Raw genomic sequence first — 27,598 nt, forward strand, 5'->3', positions numbered from 1 at the left:
AAACGTACATTTCATAGCCCAACTTGATCTCCAAAAACATAGACCTGGAGTCCAACTGATCTGGGAATGACTTCCAGTTTGCCATTCTTTAGCTGTGTAACCTCGGGAAACATACTTCACCTTGCTGTGCCTTGGTTTATGTTCCTCATCAATAAAATGGGGATGGTAATACCAACCTCTGAGCTAGGAGGATTACACGAGGGGCTGTGGGAGGGTAATGAAAATATCTGCCCTATAGTAAACCTCAGTACATTTTTAGTTCCCTGTGAGACTGTGATAATGCTGAATGATCAACTGTTGAACAGGGTTCCTGCCTCTAGAAGCTTCCACGGGCAACATTAGCATAAGAGGAGATGTTTGGACACCAGTTAACAAATTTCACACCCAGAGAGTTAACTAACTTGTTTCAGGTCACACTACTGATGACAGAGTTTGGACACAGTCAAAAACAGTGATAAAAGGGCCAAGCTGGCCCAAGGTGATGGGGATTATATAAATAAACAGTCAAACCACAGCCTTTATGTAGTAGCAGAGGTACAAGCATGAGAGAAGGGGCTGTAAGTGAAGGTGTTGGGAGTCAAGGGCCATGGAAAAACTTTTTGAGGCAGGATCACACTTTGGTTAATCAAGGAGGGCTTCCAGGAAGAGGTTCTGAGGTTTCAGAGAGCCTCCAATGAGGCTCAGTTGCTCTCCTTTTTTCATCATCTCAACAGTCAACACTTGTCAGTAGAAAGGGATATAAGATGGGCTCTGATTCTATGGATAGGTGAGTGGAGTCATCGCTCAGATCTTCCATCAGAAGCCTGGGCCCTTTAAGGCATGTGAACGTTCTAGGATAGCCCGGCGGCCTCCCCCTGGCGCGCTTACGTCATCTTTCAGGGAAGCGGCTGACGTCAGTGCGTCCTCGGCGAGTGGGGGCGGGGCCGTGACTCACCCAGACCGCGCCCCCGGCCCTGCCAGACAAGGGGCACGTGAGCGCGTATCGCGCTGCTTTCTAATTTTAGCTCCGGCGGCTCTGGTGGGGTCAGGCGAGGTAAAGAGGAGCAGAGGGGACTAAGGGGCTGGGGGCGCGGTTCTCTCGGTCCCTTGGTGGCTCTCCGTGCGTCTTCCTGGAGGACGGAGCTCGGCCAGATGGCGGGTCCCGCGGGACTACTGGAGGTGCAGGAGCGGGGGCCTCCCGAGGCGGGGCCCGAAGCGCCCCCTTCGCGTGAGAGCCGGCCCCGAACTTGCCTGCCTCAGAGTAGGCGCTTAAGAAACGGACCAAGCTTCCCTCCTGGACAGCGACTGGGTACTTGTTAGAGAGAGCCAGGGTTCTGGAAGGTTCCCTGGTGGACCAGGAGTGGCGTGAGCTACAGTCAGAACAGGAGCTGGGCTCAGCGAGGGCCCGGCGGACGGAGTGGCCACGTGGAGCCGTCCCCCAACCCGCAGCCTAGCTGGCGTTGCCATCAGAGCGGGTTGGGGGCGTCCGGGACCCCCCATTGAACCGCCAAGTCCGAATTGCGTTTGGCAGTGGGAAGGTGCCGCGTGTGTTGTGAAGGGCGGTGACCGTTCTAGGGTCAAGCCAAGCACAGGGGCCTGAAGGTCACCAGTTGAGGACCCAGCGCTGATGCCACAAAATCCAGGTGATCCGTCCGGAGCCCGGGACATACCAAGGTGACCGGCCAGGAACCGGATAAAAGCCAGACATCCTATGAAATCCACACTCACCCGTTCTTTGCGGGGAGGGAAGGGAGAGAATTCTGGAAAGAAGCTCTGTCAGCGTAAAGTGAACTGCAAGTTGGACTTTGCAGAGTGGGCTGCCCTGTCACAGTGACCTGCATTCTGTTGTTGGTGTGGTATCCTCAGGTTTCACAGGGTTTGTCTCCATGGACAGCTTATAAAACAACATTTGGGGAGGCTTTGACCTTGTTAGATGAAGGGTGTTGGATGTTACAAAAGAGTTAAATATAAAGATAAACTGAGAGAGTGTCAAATGGTAGTATGAGTACGTTTTTTTAATGGTTGGGTTGTTAAAATTTTCTATTTCAAGGCTCTGAAGGCTATAACCTTAAAAGAAAGTAAAAAAAACGAAAAGAAAAAAGAAAAACAAACAAAAAAAACTCCTCCTGTGCCCTTAAAAAGAAATGGTAGAAAGTTGTGGAATAAAGATACTTTGGAGATTATGACATGAGTGAATAACAAATCTGTCAGCCCAAACGTGTAAGTTTTCATTTGTTTTTCAAAAACACCACACTGACCTTTGTAAATTGGAGATTTTTCAGAGATAAATAGGGAAGCTGCAAGTTTTTAGGGCTTTCGTCCTCATTCGGAATCCATCTTAACACAGTTTAAATAGACGACTGATGGTTACAATCTAACAAATATTACATTGTTCATACAGCAACAGAAATTTCTTATCCTAATTTTGTACAGTTACTACCACATTTTCCTCAATGTAATGCCTGTTTTGGGAGGGTTTTAACTTGGGCAGGTGTGAATGATGATGAATCATGTTCTCAAACTGAGCTAATTTCCCTTTGGGTTATTGTATGTATATATGATGTATCAGAGCTTTAACATAAAAGTCCTCATGTTCAAAAATTAAGGTTTTTAGTCCGGAAATTGAGTTTTTGCTTGAAAAATACTTAACCTTGGAATGGGCCACCTGCATCCTGTAGCATTTCGTTACAGTCTTCCTTGACCCCAAGTTGTACCTACTCTTTTTGAGCGACATCTGTTGCTCAGTTATTGTTCACTGTCTTGTGATTGTTTACTTACATGCTAGTTTCACCCACTACACTAAGCTCTTGGGGCTCAGGCACTAGTGTCTTTATCTTTGTATCTCTGGCACCTGGAATTGTGTTAGCATATCATAAGAGCCACATTTTTGGGTAGGGGTTTGTTTCATTGAATAAATGGGGGTTACCAAAACCAGATTGCACGTTTTGGGAAGGGAGAGTTTGTTACAGTCGAGAGGATGAAGCTGCAGACTTAGATATCTGGGCTAGGGGAAAGAGTTTCCTTTTTTTCTAAACCCACCCTGGCACCTCCCCCACTCCTCCACCACCACCCTTGAGGAAGAAACCAAGGAACATAAAAGCAACAACCAAACTAAATTTTGGGGGGATCTAAGTAGTGTGGTGTACTTTTAAATTTAAGATGGTGGAACTTTGTCCTGCTCTCAAGGCCATAACTGGAATCCACACACTGGTATTAGTCAGGTTCTTGTCACAGAGCCGTTGGCTAGTCTTCATTTTTTTAAAAAATAGGAATTTCAGGACCTCTGCTGATTCTGTGAATAGTTAAAACTGGTTACCGTGTTTCCCCGAAAATAAGACCTAGCCGGACCATCAGCTCTAATGCGCCTTTTGGAGCAAAAATTATAGTAAAGTAAGACCGGGTCTTAACATTATTTTTTGCTCCAAAAGATGCATTAGAGCTGATGGTCCGGCTAGGTCTTATTTTCGGGGAAACAGGGTAAATGCAATGTTTACATTTGAACTAGAATAAGTTTCTTCTGCACAATGATACATCATGCCGTCCCTGAGAGAAAATTGAAGGATATAAAATGAAGAGATTGTACTTATTCTCTTCCTTAGAAGTTAACCATTGTCAGAGGGGGACTTTTACAGTAAAGCTTTTCTAACTAGAACTCTTAGCAAACTAGAATTGATGCCACACTTAATTTTATGAAAAGCTAATTAATGACAACAGATTAACTTGCTCTCAGAGACTTCATTTTGAAAATAATATGTAGTATGTTACAGTGATTAATATTTTCAGTAATAACCTAGTACCTCTGCAAAATCCCTGAATCAGAAGGTCCATATTTGTATATCTATGTTTAAGTCAAGACAGAGTAATGCGTATTTGGAAGATGTCTAACAAAATTTTTAGTAGGGTTTTAGAAAGTTCCGCTAAATTTTCCCATACAAAGAGTTGCATGAGTGTGATGAAACACAGAAGGTAGCTTTCGGGAAAATAGGAGAGAAGACTAGAAGGAAAGAACAAAGGACACTGCTGTTGGCTAGCTTAAGCTTTGACAATTCCTACTGACTTTCATACTTCCCTCCTCACCAAGAATACATATGTAGTCCCTGTTTCACCTGGATTTTCCCCTCAAAATAGAGCCCCCTATAATAATATATATATAATAATAATAATAATAATAATAACTTTTATGTATTGAGCATTATGTGCCAGGCCCTGTGCTTAATGCTTTATGAAATTATTTCAATTAATCCTAGTTACAATCCTATGCTGACTGGATTATTAATTATTCATATTTTATAGGTCCGCACAGGTTGAGGAGCTTGCTTAAGGTCACGTAACTGTTAAGAAACAGCCATGATTTTCAACCCAGTTTATATGAGGGTTCTCCAGAGAAACAGAACCAATTATTTATCTTTCGCTCGATAGATATATAGATACATAGATATATAGATATAGATATATGGAAAGAGAGAGAGAGATTTATTGTAAGGAATTAGCTCATGTGATTATGGAGGTTGACAAGTCCAAAGGTCAGTACTGGCTGAGTTGGCAAGCTGGCGACCCAAGGAAAGCGATGGTGTAGCTCCATTCTGAATCCAAAGGCAGGAGAAAACTGATGTTCCAGTTCAAATGTTGTCAGGCAGGAAGAACTCCCTCTTATGTGGTGGAGGGTGAGCCATTTTGTCTCTTCAGGCCTTCAACTGATTGGACGAGGCCCACCTACATTATGGAGGGCAATCCACTTTACTGAGTCAACCAATTCAAATGTTAATCTCACCCAAAAACACCCTCACAGACACACCCACAATAATGTTCGACCAAACATCTGGCCACCCTGTGGCCCAGTCAAGTTAATAAATAACCATCACACACATCAATTTGATTTCCAAAGATCATGCTCTACACAGTATGTCACAATGTCTCCCATAATGTCCCAACTTTAACCCTGGGTCTTTTCCCCCTCATCTGCAGTGTCTGTCAATGTTCACACCTCACTCATACCTGACAAACACACCTAGTTAGTGCAGGTCTTCAAATATCAGTAACCGACTCAGAATCCCCTTCCCCAATAGCACACACAGCACAGGCATTTCCTTCCTTAGAATAACTTCCCAGCTTTCTTTTTTTTTTTAATTAAAGTTTATTGGGGTGACAATTGTTAGTAAAGTTACATAGATTTCAGGTGTACAATGCTCTATTACATCATCTATAAATCCCATTGTGTGTTCACCATCCAGAGTCAGTTCTCCTTCCATCACCATATATTTGATCCCTTTTACCCTCATCTACCACCTCCCTCCACACTGACCCTCTGGTAACCACTAAACTATTGTCTGTGTATATGAGTTTTTGCTTCGCATTTGTTTGTCTTGTTCTTTTGTTCCTAGGTATTTTATTCTTTTTACTGCAATTGCAAAAGGAATTTTTTTTTTTATTTCTTTTTCTGAGATTTCATTGTTAGTATATAGGAATGCAATGGACTTTTGTACGTTGATTTTGTAGCCGGCAACTTTACTGTATTCGTTGATTGTTTCTAATAGCTTTTTTGTGGAGTCTTTAGGGTTTTCTATATATAGCATCATGTCATTTGCAAAGAGTGACAATTTAACTTCTTTATTCCTACTTTGGATGCCTTTTATTACTTTCTCTTGCCTGATTGCTCTGGTGAGGACTTCCAACACTATGTTGAAAAGCAGAGGTAATAGGGGACAGTCCCGTCATGTTCCTCAACATAGAGCAAAGGGCTTCAGTTTTTCACCGTTATTTATGAGATTAGCTGAGGGTTTGTCATACATGGCCTTTATTATGTTAAGGTATTTTCCTTCTATACCTATTTTATTAAGTGTTTTAATCATAAATGGATGTTGTATCTTGTCAAATGCTTTTTCTGCATCAATTGATATAATCATATGACTTTTGTCCTTTAGTTTGTTTCTGTGATGTATCACATTGATGGATTTGCATATGTTGAACCATCCTTGTGCCCCTGGGATGAACCCCACTTGGTCGTGATGAATAATCTTTTTAATGCATTGTTGTATTCAATTTGTTAGAATTTTGTTTAGGATTTTTGCATCTGTATTCATCAGAGATATTGGTCTGTAGTTCTCTTTTTTGTGTTGTCCTTACGAGGTTTTGGTATCAGGGTAATGTTGGTCTCAGAAAATAAGTTAGGGAGTACTGTCTCTTCTTCGATTTTTTGGAAGAGTTTGAGCAGGATTGATATTAGATCCTCTTTGAAGGTTTGGTAGAATTCACTAGTGAAGCCATCTGGTCCCAGACTTTTGCTTTTGGGAAAGTTTGGGGTTTAATTCAATTTCGTTACTGGTGATCGGTCTGTTTAGATTTTCCAGTTCTTCATGGTTCAGCCTAGGAAGGCTGTATGTTTCTAAGAACTTGTCCATTTCTTCTAAGTTATTGAATTTGGTGGCATATAGTCCTTCATAGCATTCTTGGATGATCCTTTGTATTTCTGTGACATCCGTGATAACTTTCCCTTTTTCATTTCTGATTTTGTTTATCAGTGTCTTCTCCCTTTTTATCTTAGTGAGCCTAGCCAAGGGTTTGTCAATTTTGTTAATCTTGTCAAAGAACCAGCTCTTTGTCACATTAATTTTTTCTATTGTCTTTTTGTTCTCTATTTCATTTAGTTCTGCTCTGATTTTTATTATTTCCTTTCTTCTGCTGACCTTGGGTTTCATTTGTTCTTCTTTTTCTAGTTCTTTAAGGTGTAATGTGAGGTTATTTATTTGGGATTTTTCTTGTTTCTTGGGATAGGCCTGTAATGATATAAATTTCCCTCTTAAAACTGCTTTCGCTGCATCCCAAAAAGTTTTGTAGGATGTATTTTCATTCTCATTTGTTTCTATGTATCTTTTGATCTCTCCTCTAATTTCTTCTTTGACCCAGTCCTTCTTTAAAAGTATGTTGTTTAATCTCCATGTATTTGTGGTTTTTCCTGCTTTCTTTTTGCAGTTGATATCTACTTTCTAAGCCTTGTTATCAGAGAATATGTTTGGTATGATTTCAATCTTCTTAAATTTGCTGAGGTTAGTTTTATGTCCCAATATATGGTCTATCCTTAAGAATGTTCCATGTACACTAGAAAAAAATGTATAGTCTGATGTTTTAGGATGAAGTGCTCCATAAATGTCAATTATGTCCATTTCATCTAATGTGCCATTTAGGGCTGCTATTTCGTTATTTATTTTCTGTTTGGATGATCTATCCATAGCTGTCAATGACGTATTTAGGTCCCCTAGTATAATTGTGTTTTGGTCAATTTCTCCCTTTAGTTCTGTTAGTAGTTGCTTGGTATATTTTGGTGCTCCCTGATTGGGGGCATAAATATTAATGACTGTTATGTGTTGTTGTATAGTCCCCTTTACCATTATGAAATGTCCATCTTTGTCTCTTGTTACCTTTTTCACCCTGAAGTCTATTTCATCTGATATCAGTATAGTACACCTGATTTTCTTTGGATACCATTTGCTTGGAGTGTCAATTTCCATCCTTTCACTTTGAGTCTATGCTTGTCCTTGTAGCTGAGATGCATTTCTTGGAGACAGCATATTGTTGGGTTTAGTTTTTTGATCCAATCTGCTACTCTGTGCCTTTTTATTGGTGAGTTCAGTCCATTTACATTCAGGGTGATTATTGATATGTGAGGATTTCCTATCATTCTATCTTTAGTTTTCTGGTAAGACTGTGTTTCCATTGTTTCTTTGCCTTTTTGTTTTTGTCTGTTATTTCTATGTGGTGGTATTCTATAATGTTTCCCTTTGTTTCTTCTTTTTTTACAGTATATATTTCAGTTCTGGATTTTTTTTTTGAGTGGTTACCCTTAAGTTTATTTAAAAGAAAGTTTGATATTTAGAGTATTCCATTTTCTTCAGCATGCCTACTTTCTCCATTCCCATATTCCAATTCAGGCCTTTACTCTCCCCCTTTTTATGTTTTGGTTGCCACAAATTGTCCCTGTTGACGGTGGTCGAATAGCCTCCTTTAATATTTCTTGTAGTGCAGGTCGTGTATTAGAAAATACCCTCAGCTTCTATATATCTGGAAAAGTCTTTATTCCTCCTTCATATCTAAAGGATATCTTTGCTGGGTATATTATTCTTATTTCATAATTTCTCTCTTTCAGTAGTTTGAATATTTGGTTCCACTCCCTCCTGGCTTGTAGAGTGTTGGCTGAAAAATCTGATGATAATCTAATGAGCTTTTCCTTTGTAGGTTACCATCTTCTTTTCCCTGGCTGCCTTGAGGATTCTTTCTTTGTTGTTGATTTTTGACAGCTGCAATACAATGTGCCTTGGAGAAGGCCTGTTGGGGTTGAGGTAATTAGGTGTTCTATTTGCTTCTTGGATTCCAAGTATCTCTGTTCCCTTCTCTCTTTCTTCTCCTTCTGGTATGCCCATTATTCATATATTGCTCTTTCTGATGGAGTCAGAAAGTTCTTGTAGAGTTCTTTCATTTCTTTTAAGTCTCAAGTCTCTTTCTTCTGCCATCCGTGTCATTTCTAGGTTTCTAGCTTCAATGTCACTGATTCTTTCCTCCATCTGGTCAACACTACCACCTAAGCTGGCTATTTCATTCTTCATTTCTTCTATTGAGTTCTTAATCTCCAGAAATCCTATTTGGTTCTTTTTTAAAATTTCAATCTCTTTGGTAAAATGTTCATGTTGTTCTTTGATTGTGTTTCTGAGTTCATTAAACTGCCTTTCTGTGTTTTCTTGCATCTCGTTGAGTTTTTTCAGAACTGCAATCTTGAATTCTCTGTCATTTAAGTCACATATTTCCATGTCTTTAAGTTCATTTTCTGGAGACTTTTCACTTTCTTTCTGAGCTGTCTTGTTGCCTTGGTTATTCATGGCAATTAATGATTTATTATTTCTCTTCTTAGACATCTACAGGAGTGGGTTCTATAACAGGTTGATAGGAAGAGGTCTTTCTTTTGTTTTCCAGTATGTGTTGGTACAATGTTTTATTTTCTCTCCGACTGTAGCCTTTTTTTCTCTCTCATGCTATAGTGTTATGTTTTCTCTGCACTATTCCAGCTTCTCACACAATGGGGGGGATTCCCTGGAAGGCGGGCTTCTCCTCTTAACGGTTCTCCTGGGTCATAGGGCACCACGTCCCTGTGGGGATGCGGAGAGCTTTTGAAGTTCCAAAGCTCTTCCTGCACCAGACTCAGAGCCCATGTGTTTCAGCAGTTCTGTTTACTCCTGCAGGGATCTGCCCAGATAGGTGGGGACACAGGCAGGGTGAGTTGTGAGAATAGGCCCAGAGCAATGGTGGCGACCACCACCACAGCAAGTCCTACTTCCACAGCTCCCTCCCCTTTGCCGGAACTAGTTGAGCTGCAAATCTGTGTCTGCGGACCACAGTTCTCAGAACTGCAAATATTCTGTTCTTCTGCTCTGACACTGCTATGTTCTGCTTCTAGCACCGGGCAGGTGGGAGCCGGACGAGCTCTGGGAGGGTAGGGAGGGGGCGTCTAGTCTCAGTGCCTAAGACTTCCGTTCTCTGCTCGGCAGTGAGGGCTTAAACCACTGTTTTCAGCCTTCTTCCCTCAGTCTTTGCTCCGAGGTCTCTGCCGTGAGCGTTGGGGTCAGCCGTGTTATATGCTGTCCCCTTAGCCCTGGGGGCCATAAGCAGAGCCCTAGCAGTCCGAGTTCTTCCCTCTCCCGCAGCTGCGGTAGATCCGGGATGCAGCGAGCTCGGAGCACTGAGCTAGGTCTGCGTCCTGCACCCGCGCAGCTCCGTCTCTGCACTTCTCCCTTCCCACCTACCCTGCTTGCGTAATTTGCCCACCTTTAGGTGAATTCAGTGGTGAGACTCTTCGTTTTGCCTGTCTGCTGTGTAGAGAGTCCTTTGTGAAGTTATAGTTTTTCAATTTGTTGTAAATTCCAGGGGAGATTTCCAGAGGCTCACCTCATGCCGCCATTTTGATGATGTCTCTCCCCCAGCTTTCTAATTATACTTCAAGCTTTCTGATTTTCTATTCACATAACCCTTTGAAGTGACTGACCCGGCATCAGCAAATCCTACCTGACTCTTTGTTCAGTACTCTTCACTGATCTCTTTGAAGGGCGCCAAGCCCTGATGGTACAGCTCAGGGAGCCCAGGAACGTCCCTGCTCTGCCTTCTTAGCACTGGCCTTTCTTATTGCTTATTCTTGACTCTCTCCTGCCATCACTGCCATTGTAGAACTCTAATCTCTCCACCCTCTCCCTCCACCAGAAGCAACTATCATTGCAGGGACCTCACTTGGTTGAGTTCAAACTTGTCAACCCACCTCCCAGAGAATGCTTATTCAAAAACACTTCTGTGACCTATGTATTTTTAATAAATATTGTTTATTAAATGTATTAACTTAATTACAATTTTGGAAATAATAAAAATTCTTGGAGTAATTTTTGCCTAGTTGGCAATTGTGTTACATCTTAGGTCACCTTACATAGATACTGTGGATGTCATAATATCGCTTCTTCAGCAATTTTTTCAGGAACAGCCTCAGCGCATTTGTTCTTAGTGGGTTAGTTGTCCTTTAATATCCAGAACATATTCATTCCCAGTAAAGTAATGCTTTGAATACTTTCTCTGCCTTTCAGATTTTAACAATTTTTTCAGTGTCATATATTATTAAGGATAAAAACATTAGAGAACATTAAAAAAACACATGGACAAAATCAGATTTTATTGACACTCAAAAGATACGGTTGAACCTGTCTAGCTTTTAAAACTGAAAATTTTGAGATGGGTTTTGGAAGATGGGCTTCATTGGGAAAGGACAATTGTTACAGCTAGTTGTCAGATGTTATCACTTAAGGTATTTTTCATTCTTCTAAAAGTTAACTTACCAAGCACATGACACTTAAAGGGTATTTTTATTAAAGCCACAAATAAAAATATACTCCTCTCCCACATTAGAAGAAAATCAGGTGTGTATTTTTTGATTGACAGTGACATCTGCCACAATTATATTACTTTAGTCAAGGCAAGAGAGTGCTCTCTGTTTACAGTACATTTGTTCCAGGGTTTCCAGAACTTAGAATTCTATTATGCCTCCTAATTTAAATGGACTTGGTTGGCTTGGGTATGTCTGGTAGAATAAAAACAGGGTATGAAAGAAGAGACATCACTTAATTAACCCTTCCTGTGTTCTTAATTGTGTTGGTTTTTTAAACCTAGTTTTGTTAAAAAACAATCATTACTTTTCCTTTGCCTTTTTAAGACACTGAGTTATGTTTTAGGACGCAATCAACTCTATCAAGTAATGACGCTAGCTAGTAGTTCTTTGTCCCTAACTACAAGCATATTATGTAAGCAGAATTTATGATAATATTATGGAAGTTTAAATCATTAAAATTTTGAACAGACTTAGATTATTTTCTCTTCGAGTTTTTAAAAAAATACATAGCATTGCCTTAGCAATATTATGCGTTTTGCCATCCAAATCCTTAATTAAAAAAAAAATTTCATAATATTTTTCTTATGCCCTATTTTAAAATATTGATACTGATATATTGAATTGTATGATTGCAAATTGGATTATGAACGTTATAAAATAAATGCCAAAATTACTAGACCTCGTTCTCTCATGAAAAGAAAGTTTGTTTTGCACCTAAATCATAAATTGTGTTTTAAATTTTATTTTATCTTTAACTGGGTAGTTAAGATTTCAGCCTTTCTGTTTTGTTTTTAAGTCATGTTTACTGAGGTAATTTACATGCAGTAAAATTCATCCTTTTAAGTGTAAACTTCTATGAATTCTGACAAACACAGTCATAATCTTTACCACAATCAGGTCAGAACATTTCTACTACCCCAGAAGGTTCACTTGTGACTCTTTGTAGTCAATTCCTTTCCTGAAAATAAAATTTTAAATAAAATTAATGAAATAAGACTTGTAAAAAGATGCCTAGTACACTGGCCTTGGGCCATTGTTGTAAACTGGATTATAACTTTACAGGGAAGGAAATGTAATTGAAACAAACCTAAGATTTTGAATATATTACTCTAAAATGATTGGGTAGAAGTGTTACAAACAAAACATAAAGTGAAGTATTGACTTTATTATGTTTTATCACATCTCTCGATGTATGTTTATGATGCATGTTTCTTCACCCTACGTCCATCTCCCCCGATATCTTGATATGATTAAATCCTTAAGGCATTTTCTCTTGCTGGCTTGTAGTTCAATCTTTTCAGTGAATATTAAAAGTGGAATATTTTTTTCTGCCTTCCTGAAATAAGCAACTTAAGGGCAAGGACCACGCCCTCATCATTTGTTTATTACCATCTAACTTTTCTGTACAAAGAGGCCTAAATATTTGTTAAATGAGTGAAATTTTCTTTCATTTGAATGGTTTCAGGCTGAACGAAGAGGAATCTGACAATAACTTGGATTTTCTCAAGTAAACATAGAGAGTATTGGTAATACTAGGTTAAAACAACTTAGTGAAAATCCTAGTTTTAGAGTTAGATCTAAATTTGAATACCAACTTTGTCATTTAGCTGTGAAACTTCAGGCACATTTATTTCTCTGGGTATCAGTGTTTCTCTGTAAAATCACACACACAAAAAAAATGCGTGTCCTATTAGAACTGCTGTGAGGAGGAATTTGAGGTTAAAGCACTTGGCACAGTGTCTTGCTCACAGCCCAATTCTTTCAACTTGAAATCTTCAGAAGTTCCTATAAAACCTGATCCCACAGGTGTCCATAGTGGAAGAGAAAACTGTCTCTTAAGAGTGCACATGCAGGTGTCTGGCTCTGGCCTGTGGGCTAAAGGGGAATAATTACTCTCCTAATTTACCTTTCAGTTAATTAGACGTTTTCATTTATTGGGTTTTCTCAGAGGAAAGAAAGAAGAGTGGCAACGCAGAAGAGAAAGGAAACAAGATGAGGAAATTGAGAAAGGGAGAAATGTTCATTGAATAAATGATTGTACGAACAAATGAATGAATGAATGAATGAACAGCAAAACACCAAAAAAGAGTAGTATTGTCCTATATAAGCCACCTTGTCATATGACACCTATAATAAAAAAGGGAAAAAGTAAGGAAGTTTTACAAACAACACACAAACAATAGGTGTCTAAATGTTTTGGAAAAATAAAGTAAGAATGCAAAAGTTTCTTTTTATACATTGTTAATTTGTATCTATTACATAGTATTAAAGTTCAGAAAACAGTGGGTTCAAAGTTGCTTGCTTTGATTTCCTAAAGATGTTAAATAATTTGACCAGTATGATGATATTAGAGCAGCTAAATTATGAATATAATGAAACAAAAAATGCCACTTTTTTCTTCCCCAATGAGCACAGAAAAAAATAATTTTCTATGCTCAGCCAAACTATCAAGTTTGAGAATAGAATAAAGACAATATCAAATATACAAGATCTCAAAACAATTACATCTCATTTGCTTTTGTCTCAGGAAGCTACTGGAGGGGGTGACCTATCAAAATGAGGGAATAAACCAAGAGAAAGGTGTGAGATGCTGGACTCCAACTAGTTGTTACAAAGGAATAGAGGTAACTTTCAAAAATATTCATAATATGAAAGATTGAAATAAAAAAGTTGAGGGAGTGCAGGTGAGAGAAAAAATTAGATAAAAAAATAGAAGGCAGAAATAAAAAAGAGAGAGAGATGTATTCTGTGAGCCTCTACAGTTTCAAGAATGGGATGGCAAATCTGGCTGTTAAGTTTCCTAGCATCCAAAGCAAAAGGGAAAGTGTTCTCAGTTGTAAGTCGCATAATGTTCTTAAGAAAAAAACAAAGCAGTTGTTTCCCAAAAGACCTATTGTAGATATTGTGAAAGGATCTTTTACTCTTAATTTTATCCCTACAATAGACTGTTGTGTTTCATGTGACTGTTTCTTACAGTGTACCTTATGGCCCCAAGTATTATTAAGTGAAGGCAATTCTATAGTACTTTCCAAGGTCAACCAAGGGCATGTGATTGTCTGGTTAGGTTATTATTAATTGGCACCCATTGAACTTCATGGAAGGCTAGAGGCTGTTGGCATGTTAGTCTTTCTATTATCCAGAGCAATTTAGCTCTTGCCACACAGTAGCTCCCTTAAAGCCAAACAAGATCTCTTGACTACATTTGTCCCTGCTTAGGAGGCAGTTAGCAGCTCTGGTTACTGGAGCGTGTTCATTTAGGGTCTCATGCCCCACCCCAGTGGCTCATCAAAGTATGATGAATCCTACCTTAATTTCTGAAAAAATCTTGGTAAATACACTCCTATCTAATGCACTACATTTCCGAAAATGTTTTCGTATCTTTAGACTGGATTTTCTGGCCCTCTTATTAATCTAATTCTGAATGTAATCTAGATATAAAACTTTCTGATGGCCCTGTTCCTTCAACAGGTAACATTTAGGATTGCATGCCCCTGAAATAATCTTCCATAAGGATTTATTTCTACCACCAGGCTTATATTAATAATTAAGACTGCAATTGGTTAGAAGCTATAAAGTTTGGACAACTAGCTAGAATTTTCAGTTATCTGTCATATATCATCCCCCCGACCAATGATAAGAATTTATTGTACTACCTGTGTAGTTCTCAGTTTTGAAAAATTCAACCCTTTATCCTTTCCTTTGACATATTTTCCATTAATAATAATTCTTAATGGAAAATGAAGTATAATTTTTATAACTCATTGAGGGTTTGCCACTATAACTAGTTCACTAGTTATTGAATAATGATTGGAAAGAAATATATTTTTAACTGGCTTTTGAACTTACCTTTAGAAAAATAAAATTGTGTGTTATTATCTCTTCTGTGTCTAATAGAATATGTTTATTTACACATAAATGGCTAAATCTCTCAGACATCCTAAAATTCAAAACCTTAACAGTAGACTTCTGTTTGTATAGTATTATTAACTGTTCTTTTCCAGGAAGCTTATTATTAGGATTATTTTTCAAAGTTATAAACTCCCTGTGTGCCACTTACAGGTCAGTTATTACTATGCTAGCATTTCTGTTGTTTGTAATAGAAATACTTGAAATCGAAGCCTAGAAAATGCCGTATCCTGATAGAGTCCATGGTAACATTTTTATTTTGACCTGAAGTAATTACCATATAGTAAATGAAGATTCAATGAAATAATATTTCCTCACAGTTAAGTCTACATTTAGTATTGCCGTAAAATTAGATTTAGCCAGTTCTTTTATTTTTCACAACTACTGTTATTTTTTCACTCTTTTAAAAAACAGAAACATGTTTTTCTCAAAATTGATATGATTTATAAACAGTGGTCTCTGAAGTACTGAATGTTATCGTCCTGTAAATAGAACTGTCATAAATCTAGAAATAATTTTTGTGAGAAAATAATCACAGATGTTGAAGAGTTTTTTTCTTTGTAAAATTTTTTCCAAATTTAGCAAACTATTTTGATGTTAGAAAGTTCTATACAATAAGAATTTTCAGGAGTGACATCAGCAAGGTGGCAAAGTAGGAAGCCCTGGAGCCTTCTTCCCCACAAACACAACAATTCAGCAACAATTCATGAACAAATTAACTTTGTGAGAAATCCAGAAACTAATTAAAGGTTCTTGCATTGTGGGAAAATGTGAAACCAGACTCACCAAAGGCATAGGGAGATTCAGGACACCCTCTCACCAGAATCCCTGCCCCTCCAGCTCAGCGCCATATAATCAGGGAGACACCCCTAGCTCCCAGCTTCTCCCAGAGGAGGGAAAGAGTTGTTTCAAGCATCTAACACCCCAGCTTTTCCAAGGGGGCTCCCCAGAGGAATGGCTTCTGTCTTGTAAGACTTGGAACTCTGATGGGTCTGGCATAATCTAGCCACATGTGGGAGAATGGAAACAATGGCATGGGCTGGTAGATGTCATAGATCCTCCCTCCTGCTTAGCACCTCTCACTTACCCCTTGGGGAGGGAAAGAGTTAATCCATGTGTCCAGAGCCCCAACTTCTCTTGGGCTGACCAAAGAACTAGAATCTGTCTTGGCAGGCATGGAGCTCTGATGAGTCTGGTGCAGTCTAACTACCTGGAGGAGAGTAGAGACAGTGATTTGGGCTGATAGATGCAATAGCGACCCCACCCCTGGCTCAGCACAGGGCAAGTGGACAAAAACCACAGATTCTTGCTTCTCTCTGGGAAGGGAAAGAGTTGGTAGAGGCCCCCAGAATCTCTGGTGAGGATGAATGATAGGAGTCTTTTCTTATACAAGGCCAGCCCATGAAGATTGGGAGAGGTGCCTGCTTTGTCTCATGCACAGACACTGACGTAGAGAGACAAGGAAAATGAAGAGTCAGGCAAAGGTGTTTCAGAGGAGCAAGATAAATCTACAGAAAATGACCCTAATGAAACAGTTATGTCATTTACCTGACAGAGAATTCAAATAACTGTCATAAAGATGCCTACTGAAGTTAAGAGAAAAATGGCATGAACAAAGTGAGAAATTCAACAAAGACACAGGAAATATTAGACTACCAAACAAATCATGGAGCTGAAGAACACAATAAATGAACTGAAAAATTCACTAGAGAGGTTCAACGTTAGACTAAATCAAGCAAAGGAAGGATCAGCCAACTCAAAGACATGTTACTGGAAATAATTCAATCAGATGAGTAAAAAGAAAAAAGAATGAGTAAAGAAAGCTTAAGAAACTCATGGGACATCACCAAGTAGATTTAATATATGCCCTATGGGAGTCCAAGAAGGAGAAGAGAGGGAGAGAAAAAGGACCAGAAACCTAATTAAAAGAAATAATGTCTGAAAATTTCACAAATCTGGTGAAGGAAATGGACATGATCCAAAAAAAACCAAAAAAAGTACCAATAGAGATAAACACAAAGAAATCCACTCTGAAACACATTATAATCAAATTGTCAAAAGTCAAAGAGAATTTCGAAAACAACAAGAAAAAAGCTACTTGTCATATACAAGAGAACTCCATAAGACTATCAGTGGATTTTTCATCAGAAACCTTGCAGGTTAAAGGGAGTAGAATGATATATTCAAAGTACTTAAAGGAAAAAAAAAAAGCCAATCAAGAATACTCTAATCAGCAAAACTGTCCTTCGAAAATGGAGAGATAAAGCCTCCATTAGCAGACAAAAAAAAAAAAAAACACAAAAAAACAAACAACAACTGAGGAAGTTCATCACCACTAGATGTGCCTTACAAAAAATGCTAAAGGGAATTCTTCAATAACAACATAATAGTATAAGAAAGTATGAAACTTTGGTAAATATATAGAGAATACAGAATACTGTATTACTGTAATAGTGATTGGTAAATCACTTAATTCTAGTATAAAAGTTAAGAAATTAAAGTATTAAAATGAATATAACTTAAAATATGTTAAAAGATACACAAGATAAATAGATGTAAATTAACATAAAGTGTGTGGAGGTGAATGGAGTTTTTGTATGTGATTGAACTTAAATTGCTATCAGCTTAAAATATACTCGTTACTATAATATTTTATGTAAGTTGCAAAGTAATCACACACGCACACAAGCACACAACACACAAAAATATTTCTATAGAATTTACACAAAAGAAAAAGAGAGCCTCCCTTTTGCGCTGCGGACACAGCCGTGAGTATGCTCAGGCTTCAGAAGAGGCTTGCCTCCAGTATCCTCCATTGTGGCAAAAAGAAGGTCTGGTTGGACCCCAATGAGACCAATGAAATCGCCAATGCCAACTCCCATCAGCAGATTCGGAAGCTGATCAAAGAAGGGCTGATCATCCAGAAGCCTGTAACTGGCCATTCCTGAGCTCAATACTGGGGAAACACCTTGGCCACAGGAAGAGCATATGGGTGGGCACAGGTAAGCGAAAGGGTGCCTGAGAAGGGAACCTGGATGAGAAGGATGAGAATTCTTCACCGACTGCTCAGAAGATACCGTGAATCTAAGATTGACCGCCACATGTATCACAGCCTGTACCTGAAAGTGAAGGGTAATGTGTTCAAACACAAGCAGATTCTCATGGAACAAATCCACAAGCTGAAGGCAGACAAGGCTGGCAAGAAGCTTCTTGCTGACCAGGCTGCGGCGCCTAGGTCTAAGACCAATGGGTACAATAACCTCATAGGGTTGTTAGGAGAATTACATGAGGTTTTAGTTGTAACATGCCTGGTACATTGTTAGTGCTATGTCTACGCTTGTTACATAAATAATAAAATTAACAAAAGAAATTTTTTGAAAAAGAACTGGTCAAATACATTGCTTTTTTAGATCTTTGCTTTCTAAAGATCAGTTGACCAACTGACTATAATGTTAGCATGTGATACCAAATCTGCTTGCTGCCTCTACTTACTCATCTCCTCTTCTAGACGGTTTCTATATTTGAAACCTCAGAGTTTAGGAAACATAGTAAATGCCTCGTAAATTCTCATTGAATGAATTTGAATGACTAGCAAATAACTACAAAAGGTGAATTATTATCACCAGTGTTTTGGAATGAATCATAAGGCTCTATTTACTCTTAACTTTTCCCCCACAGTCTCTATTTCATACCCTTGAATAGGCATGGTCTGTTTGTCTGTGTGTGTGTGTGTGTGTGTGTGTGTGTGTGTGTGTGTGTGTGTGTTATGAATGTTTCAGTGAGGTACCCACCTTCCCACACCGTCCATCTCTGTAATCTCAGATCAGAAAGATTTGAGGGACAATCATAACTTTTGCACAACTTTCATAATGGAAGTGTCTTTACATAGTTTATATGTCCTTTAAACATCTTCCCTAAGTAAAGATATATGATTCCTTCGTATTGGTTTTACAATTTTGTACAGTTAGTAGAGGGAAAAGATAAACATAAAATCATTTTTAAAGGAGGACGTTGGCCTAGGATGGGGTAACATCAGACCACCAGAACACTGTGTGGGAGGAAGAGCAGTAGTACAACCAGGCACTGGCTGGAGAGACCTGGAGTCGAGTCCTGGAGGTCCTCTGACAGCCGTGAGACCTAGACTAGTCCTTGGGTCCCTGTCTGTTTCCTCATCTGGAAAATGAGGGGGCTTGGTGACCTTTAAGATTTCTTCCAATTCTGTGGTTCTATGCTTTAAGTGACTTTTAAATAACAGAGTCCTGGCACTGCCTAAACTGAAGCCTTAATTCTTTTTTGATTTGCTCTTTTGTGCCTTCTCTATATCATTGTGACGTAAACACGAGTTTTTCAGAATTTCCATTTTTCAGATGGGAGTCTGAACGGCTGACTTTGAGTCATGTGATGGATTGCCTAACCTCATTTTAGGCAGCTTCCTTGGACCATCATATGTTTAGGAGGAAAACAAGTTAGTCTCTAGAACAAAAGACCTTATTCTACACCACTATTATGTTGGCCCACTCAGTTATTCCCTAGCTTTTCCCGTCAGACTAAATTGAGTAATTTCACTTTTTACATCACCCCCAGCCCCCCGACCCGGCCTCTCTATCTTATTCACAAACAAACCAATGTTTTTTAGAACAACTGCAAAGTGAAAATCACTGTCCATGCTTCATGGTCTAAGCTCCTGTCTTAATTCCCTTTATCCTTTACAAGGAACTCTCAATTTCTGTTCCCTTTCCAACATTAGAGCACTCTCCTGGATTCTTGATGTTCACCCCTGCACACTGGATCTCCACTTTAAAAGTCAACACTTTAAAAGGCTCTGAGGGGTGGATCCCATTTTAAACATAAGACATCAGACATTGTCAACAGCCTACATACGAGGTCAGACAATTAAGTTTGCAAACTCATCCTAGAGGAAGTGCTACATACCTCATTGCTGAATATCAGTATGGTCACCTTTGAAGTACTACCCTTGGAAAGCTATGCACCAACACCAGCACCTAGTCTACCCTTGAAAGCAATTTTGGAACTCTTTTTCTGAAATGGCCATCAGAGCTGTCATTGTATTACCCTTGATGTCCTGAATGTCATCAAAATGTCTCCCTTTCAATATTTTCTTTATCTTTGGGTAAAGAAAGAAGTCACTGGGAACCTGATCAAGTGAGTAGGGAGGTTGTTCCAATACAGTTATTTGTTTACTGGCTAAAAGCTCCCTCCCAAACAGTGCCGTGTGAGCTGGTGCATTGCCGTGATGCAAGAGCCATGAATTGTTGGTGAAAAGTTCAGGTCGTCTAACTTTTCCATGCAGCCTTTTCAGCACTTTCCACATAGTAAACTTGGTTACCTGTTTGTTCACTTGGTACAAATTCATAATGAATAATCCCTCTGATATCAAAAAGGTTAGCAACATACCCTGTTTCCCCGAAAATAAGACCTAGCTGGACAGTCAGCTCTAATGCATCTTTTGGAGCAAAGATTAATTAATATAAGACCCGATATATTATATGATATTATATATTATATATAAATTATATTATATTATATTATAAGACACAGTCTTATATTATAGTAAAATAAGATCAGATTTTACATTAATTTTTGCTCCAAAAGATGCATTAGAGCTGATTGTCCGGCTAGGTCTTATTTTCGGGGAATCATGGTAGTTACAACAAGTTCATGAATTTAATTGTCACCCCTCACATATTAATCCTATTTTTTCCAACAGAAAAATGAATGCATGTGCCAACAAATTCAGACAGTATAATAAGTAAATCTTTCAACTCCAAACCCTGAGTCCTTCTTCTCAAAAGTAATACTTTTGAGATTTTTGCCACAATTTATATTTTTCAAATAAACCATATATCATCTTGGTTTGAGCTACCTTCTCTAAATGAAAATTACTAGCTTGATTCTTTTGAGCAGTATACACATACTGATTTATTACCATTGTTGAACACTTTTATATGCTTTAATTTTTAAGATGAACACTAGATAAAAAAACAAAGTTATATTAGAAATGGAAAAGGATTAAAGGAACACCAAACTGAAAGCAAAAACTTGGTGTTGATATGGATCTACTACCTAAATCAAGTAATCTATGAGAATGGTTTACTCAGAAATTCTGTAATTCTGTGATTTTCTCCACCTACATCGCATTTAAATAATACAATCCTCTAGAATCACAATCATAAATCCATGTGATTCTTTTGTTATTGAAAGGGAGGAAGGAAACTAACATTTTTTGAGAGCTTAATACCCCACATCTGGTGCTAGTAATGATATCTAATTACTTTATTTAGTTTTTAAAGAACTTTAGGAGATAAGCTTGTTCTATGTGTGATGAAATGGAAATATCTTCAAGATAAATGGTATGTTTTATTAAAAAGGTAAAATGCAGATGAGCATGTTTTAAAAAAAACATCCTATTAATGTTTTTTTTAAAAAGTTCTTGTACATACCTAGAAAATTTCTGGAAAACTACATAAGAAAATGTTAACAGTGGTTGACTCTGATAAATGATAGTGGGGTTGGGAATAGAGTAAGGAAAAAGATTTTTACTCTTTATTTTATATTTTTTTTGCACTTAAAAAACAAGGGCAGGTATTAATTTATTAGGTTGGTGCAAAAGTAATTGCGGATTTTGCTATTATTTTTAACCTTTTAAACCGTAGTTCCTTTTGCACCAACCTAATAGGTCTTATATCCCCTTTAGGAGAAAGGAATTAGGAGGAGATTTTGAAGCGCTAAGAGAATCAGTATCTCTAGTACAACTTATTGTTTCCTTTGTGTGAAAAAAAATGATATTAAAGTAGAAGAAAAAATAGTTGCCTACATATAGATAAACCCATAAGGTTTTTCTTTCAGAAGGGTGAGAGGGGAGATCCTACGTTGTATTTGCTCTGCCTTTGGAATCTAACTTCCAATTTTTTGGCAAATGCAGTTCAGAGATAAACGGAAGTGGCATGAAACAAAGACTTGCATGTGCAGTATGATGCAATTACCGTGATTCAGTTCTTGTTGCCCAATGTAAGATTTATTCCTTTCTTTATTCTTCTTTGCTTTGGTGTATAAAAGGTGTTTTGCATTTGAATGAAATGCCCTCAAGTATAAGAAAAAATTCTGAACCTCTACGTGGTACTCATATCCTGAGACAACACTGAAACACAAAGATAATAATCCAAATATAGAGTTGGCTGAAAGACATAGTATATATTCGCAGGTTTTGGGTTAAATAAAATGGCAGTCCCACCCTCTGCCCTGGATTCTGGGCTTCAGGGGACCCTGCAAACACACACACACACACACACACACACACACACACACACTGCACTAAAGAACACATGGGCAGCCTGTAAATACTAAACATCTGCTGTAGTGACTAACACAATTCACGTCCCAGGGAAGTACTTCATCACATCTCTTTGCTATGGAAGTTTTGTGAATTACACTGCCACCGTCAGTCAGACATTGTTTTGAATACAGGGAGGATTTGAGTGGAAGAAGCACCTCGGTAAGAGAAAAGACTTGCCAAAGTCACTTGTCAAACCCTTCTCAGATACCACTGGTGTCTCTTCCTCTATAAGTACATCAGCCCTGTTGGATCAGGGCCCCACTCTCTTGACCTTATTTAGATCGCCTCCTTCAAGGCCCTGTGTTCAAGTGTAGTCATACAGAGGGTTACGGCTTCAACACAGGAATTTGAGGGGGGCCACAATTCTATCACTACAGGTGTTATGAAGGTGTAGTTGTCAAGGTAGAAATACAGAACATGCTTTACGTAACAGTTTGTTAGCTTGATTTATAACTATGTAGACGTGTGGCATGTGGTCCTCTATGTATACTCTTGCCCTTGACCCCACACGTGGAAGGGGCAGACCTACAACAAAGAAGCACATGCTACCATTTGTGGCCAAGGGTGGCTTCCAATGAAACGTAGCCAAAGGAGTATTTACAGAAGAATTTGTCAATGAGCGAAGCTGTCTTTCAATGGAAGGATCTATATTACGAGTAGTAAGCTCCCTGTCACAAGACTTGTAAAAGCAGAGGATGAGTGACCAAATGGCAGGAATGTCGGGAGGGAATGCCCACGCTGGTAGAAGGTTGAATGATCAGGACCCCTCCCAACTTGAAAGTCCTGTCAGACTCATTATCTGGAAATACAGGCTCTGAGGTCTTCTTCCGTAGTTATGTGTCTTTTAGAAAGGAGCAGTAGCTTTCTAAATGCTGGCGTCAGAGCAGTTTTCCTCAGGCACTTAGTTTCTTCTGAACAGTCTGCTTAATATCTACATAACCTCTTCATCCACAAAAGCTGTTTTCAAGTCGCATGTGCTTTCAAAGGCAGGTTTTTGGCATCTAATATTTCAGGTTAAGCGGTAAAACTGCTAAACAACAGGGTAAACCCAAGTGCATTACTTTCTGTGAGTGTAGTTCAGATAACCTCTAAATAAGGTATTTGATTCAGGTAAATCACAATCATGAGGGGACATTACAACAGAATTTTACCATTCTCTCAAAAATAGCTGATACGCAAATATAGGGGAACTGGGCAGTATTATTTACCAAGATCTAACTATGGAAAGGCTGTAGTTACTGATAGTCTTCCTTACCCCAGAGTGCTTTCTTTTAATGATGAGAATTTTCCAATTTTTAATAGGAAAAGGAAAATATGGGTTGTGCTATTTGTAAAGTATGAAAAGACCTTAGTGGTAGGTCTCCTAATCCTTTCAACTCATTGTGCTAGTGAGCAAACAGACTCGGAGAAGACAGACTACTTGCCAGAGTTCTACAGCTGGTAATCTAATCAGGACTAGACCCAGGTCTCCTGCTCCCCATCCAGGATTTGTTTCCATATACTATGCAGCCACAGCCAGTTCATCAACCCACTTAGAACCTGGATTCCCAATAATAAGGATCAAAAGCACACTGGGTAGAATAATGTCCCTGTTTCTCAAGAAAACAAAAATTACCTAACAACATACTTCATGTTGTGATGATAATTTCTTTTTTCTGAGTTCTATTATTCTAGGTACTGAAATCACACAAAGAGTCCAGAATTCTCCAACTAGAAGACCATGAGTAGAGGCCATCAAGCTCTCCCTCTCTATCTCGCTCCCTGCATCTCAGCAAGATGACACATCCCTCCATCCCTCTTCTTTCTGTCAGTGTTTATCCTTTCTTTATAAAAATAAAACTTATAGGCATTTGTAATCCTCTTCAGTAAAATGTTCTAATGCATTACAGTATTTAAATCAGATAATTCTTTTTGAAGAGGCCTCCAAAGGAAGTCCCTTTAAGATACGTATATACATATGGAAAGAATATAGAAAAATTAGAAAACCTTCAGTGGAAAAAAAGGGATGGAAACCATAAAAGGTAGCTTCACTTGTAAAACATAGACTATAAGGAACTGAAACATGAAGGAAAAGGCACCAAAACTGGAACTTGGGTCAAATCCACCAAGAAGAGAAATGAGTCAGGGCAGTACAAAAGGTTCGGAGTGATAAAAGCAGAAAACCCCAAACAGGAAATGAAAGTCAAATGACAAAAGACAAAGGGAAATTAAGAATGATTTGTATAAGGAACTAGAGCAGGGGTGTCCAAACTGCGGCCCACGGGTCGACTGCGGCCCGCAATCCATTGTTAATTGGCCCACAGCAAATTCCAAAAATATATTTAGTTTACTTAAATAAACCAGGTGAGGCAATACGTACTTCACCTCGAGTGAGTGGCCCGGCTGTTTGTGTATTTTACCGCAAATGGCCCTTGGTAAAAAACGTTGAAAAAAGTTTGGACACCCCTGAGCTAGAGGAATAAAAAGGAAAATACTGCCTTATTAGGTGTTGGAGGGGGAAAATGCGTAACTCACTCTCTTGCTCAACGCAGAGAAAGTCCAGGGGAGTCAGTGCCGCTCTGTGGGAACAGGTGGCCACCTGTCCCCCAAAAGGCCTCCCCGCCTGACCCTTGTTACTCACGGGGGATTATCCCCAAAGGCCCAATTTCCTGAACTGTAAGTTGAAGGTAGTAATAGTGCCTTCCTAAAAAGACTAAAGCACACACTTCGAATAACGCCTGGGACCTAATAAATGCAGGAAAATGGTAGGTGTTATTAATGTCATTACAAAGTTATTAATCCACATTTTTATTCTTTCCTTATGCTATTAATTATGTATTGCAGATAGAGTGTGATAGTTATATGACCTTCGCATACACCGATAACTACACTCCCAGTAGACAAGGCCATTGCTTGTAATCTGTTTTCATCAGCACCCTTGACAATGGGCCACTAGTGACAAATTTTACAATCTCAAATTTATAAAAATGGAATAGAGGCAGCTTAAGCAATTTCCCCAGTGTGATACAATAGTAAATCAGTGACTTAGATGGACACAAGACTTGCATCTCAGAGTTCTGTACTCTAGCCAGAATGTCCTGTTAGGATAAAAAGAAGCCAGTTAGCTTCTTCTTTATAAGCTGTATCATGGAACATAATCCTATTTAATTATAGAAAAATCTACATTTGCCCTGTGATATTAATATTTCTTCTTTTTCTTTTTTTTTTAATTTATTGGGATAATATTGGTTAATAACATTATATAAGTTTCAGGTACATAATTTTATAATACGTCATCTGTGTACTCCATTGTGTGTTCACCATCCAAAGACTAGTCTCCTTCCGCCACCATATATTTGACCCCTTTTACCCTCTTCATTCTCCCCCCAACCCCCTTTCCCCTCTGGTAACCACTGTACTGTCTATGTCTATGAGTTTGTATGTTTCGTTTGTTTGTTGCTTTCTGTTTTATAGCTCACATATGAGTGAAATCATATGGTTCCTGTCCTTTTCCATCTGACTTATTTCACTAAGCATGATCCTCTTAAGATCCATCCAAGTTGTTGCAAATGGCAGTATTTTATCATTTTTTATAGCTGAGTAGTATTCCCTTGCATACTCCTATATGTACCACATCCACTTTATACAATCATTTTGGTCAATGGACACAGGTTTTTTTCCATGTCCTGGCTAATTATGAGTAATGCTGCAATGAAATAGGGGTACAAATGTCTTTAAAAACAAGTATTTTCAAATTTTTCAAGTAGATACCTAGAAGAGGGATTGCTGGATCATATGACAGTTCTATTCTTAAATTTTTGAGGAACCTGTATACTGTTTTCCATAGAGGCTGCATGAATTTACATTCCCACCAGCAGTGTACGAGGGTTCCCTTTTCTCCACATCTTCTCCAACTTGGCTTGTTATTTCTTGTCCTATTGATGATAGCCATTCTAACAGACGTGAAGTGGTATCTGATTGTGGGTTTGATTTGCATTTCCCTTATGATTTGCATTCCCTAGTGAAGTTGAACATCTTTTCATATATCTGTTGACCATTTGTATGTCTTTGTAAAAGTGTCTGTTCAGGTTTTCTGCCCATTTTTAAACTAGATTATTTGTTTGTTTTGTTGTTGAGTTGTATGAGTTCTTTATAGATTTTGGATATTAGCCCCTTATCAGAAGTATCATTTACAAATATCTTCTCCCTTTTGCTTGGTTGCCTTTTTCTTTTGTTGATGGTTTCTTTTGCTGTGTAGAAGCTTTTTAGTTTGATGTAGTCCCATTCATTTATTTTTTCATTTATTTCCTTTGCCTTTGGGATCAAGTTCACAAAAACCCCTCTATGACCAAGTTCCATAAGTTTAGTTCCTATGTTTTCTTCTGTGTATTTTGTTGTTTCAGATCTTACATTCAACTCTTTGATTCATTTTGAGATAATTTTTGTGATGGGCTCAGATAAAAGTCTGCTTTCATTCTTTTGTGTGTGACTTTCCAATTTTCCCAACACCATTTAGTGAAGAGGCTTTCCTTTCTCCATTGTATGTTTTTGGCTCCTTTGTTGAAAATTACTTGCTCATATATATGTGTGGGTTTATTTCTGGATTATCCATTGTGTTCCATTGGTCTGTGTGCGTTTTTCTGCCAATACCATGCTGTTTTGATTATTGTATCTTTGTAGTATAATTTGAAGTCAGGGAGTGTGATACCCCTGGCCTTGTTCTTTTTTCTAAGGATTTCTTTGGCTATTCAGGGATCTTTTGTGGTTTTAAATATTTCTTAAGAGGAATGTTTTATACTTGCAAACTGAAGACAGCAACAAAAAAAAGGAACAGATGCATTTAATATTTAACATATACTCATATTATTACAAAACAAATGATTCACAAGCTGAAATGCTTATTAGGAAAACCTCCTGATCTTTCATACTTATAGTAAAAATGTATATATTTTATGTGGCCTTATTTTCTGTCCCTCTGCAATACTAATATAAATGCTAGTAATTTTACTATTAATAGCTAATATTTATTCCTGCTTCCTTAGCATACCCCTCCCTCCCTTGCAGAGTTCCAGCTCTCAGTTATAAGGTATTGAATAGAAGAAGATGTAAATTGGTGAAGAGGTGACAGAGTGAGCATTTATCTATCCCAAATACTATATAGTAGGGACCAGAGAAGTCAGACAACTAGAGGCTGTAAACATCCAGACTAGAGGTTCCCAGATTTAGGTTTCTGTGCTAGTAAATTCTCAAAAAATTGGGGCAATTGGCATTGAGATGCCACCATTTAATTTGCCAAGTAAGGACATTTAAAATAAGAACCACTACCATATACTAACAACATACTTTACTAAAAGAAAGGCCATTTAAATGTTAAGAAAAACCTGGTAGGAAAGACAAATTTCAGAGTAAAGGCAATCAACAGGAAGTGATAAATGATAACTTTCAAGTTTTTTCTCAGTTTGCTGGAGCCC

The 27,598-nt window shown here is 38.4% G+C and overlaps 1 pseudogene; it reads left to right on the forward strand.

The window, feature by feature from the left end:
- Window positions 1-17,568: 17,568 nt before the first annotated feature.
- Window positions 17,569-18,117, forward strand: LOC117015030 (60S ribosomal protein L19-like; annotated as a pseudogene).
- Window positions 18,118-27,598: the final 9,481 nt, after the last annotated feature.

This window comes from Rhinolophus ferrumequinum, chromosome 22 (assembly GCF_004115265.2).
Source record: "Rhinolophus ferrumequinum isolate MPI-CBG mRhiFer1 chromosome 22, mRhiFer1_v1.p, whole genome shotgun sequence".
In the NCBI taxonomy this organism is placed as follows: Eukaryota; Metazoa; Chordata; class Mammalia; order Chiroptera; family Rhinolophidae; genus Rhinolophus; species Rhinolophus ferrumequinum.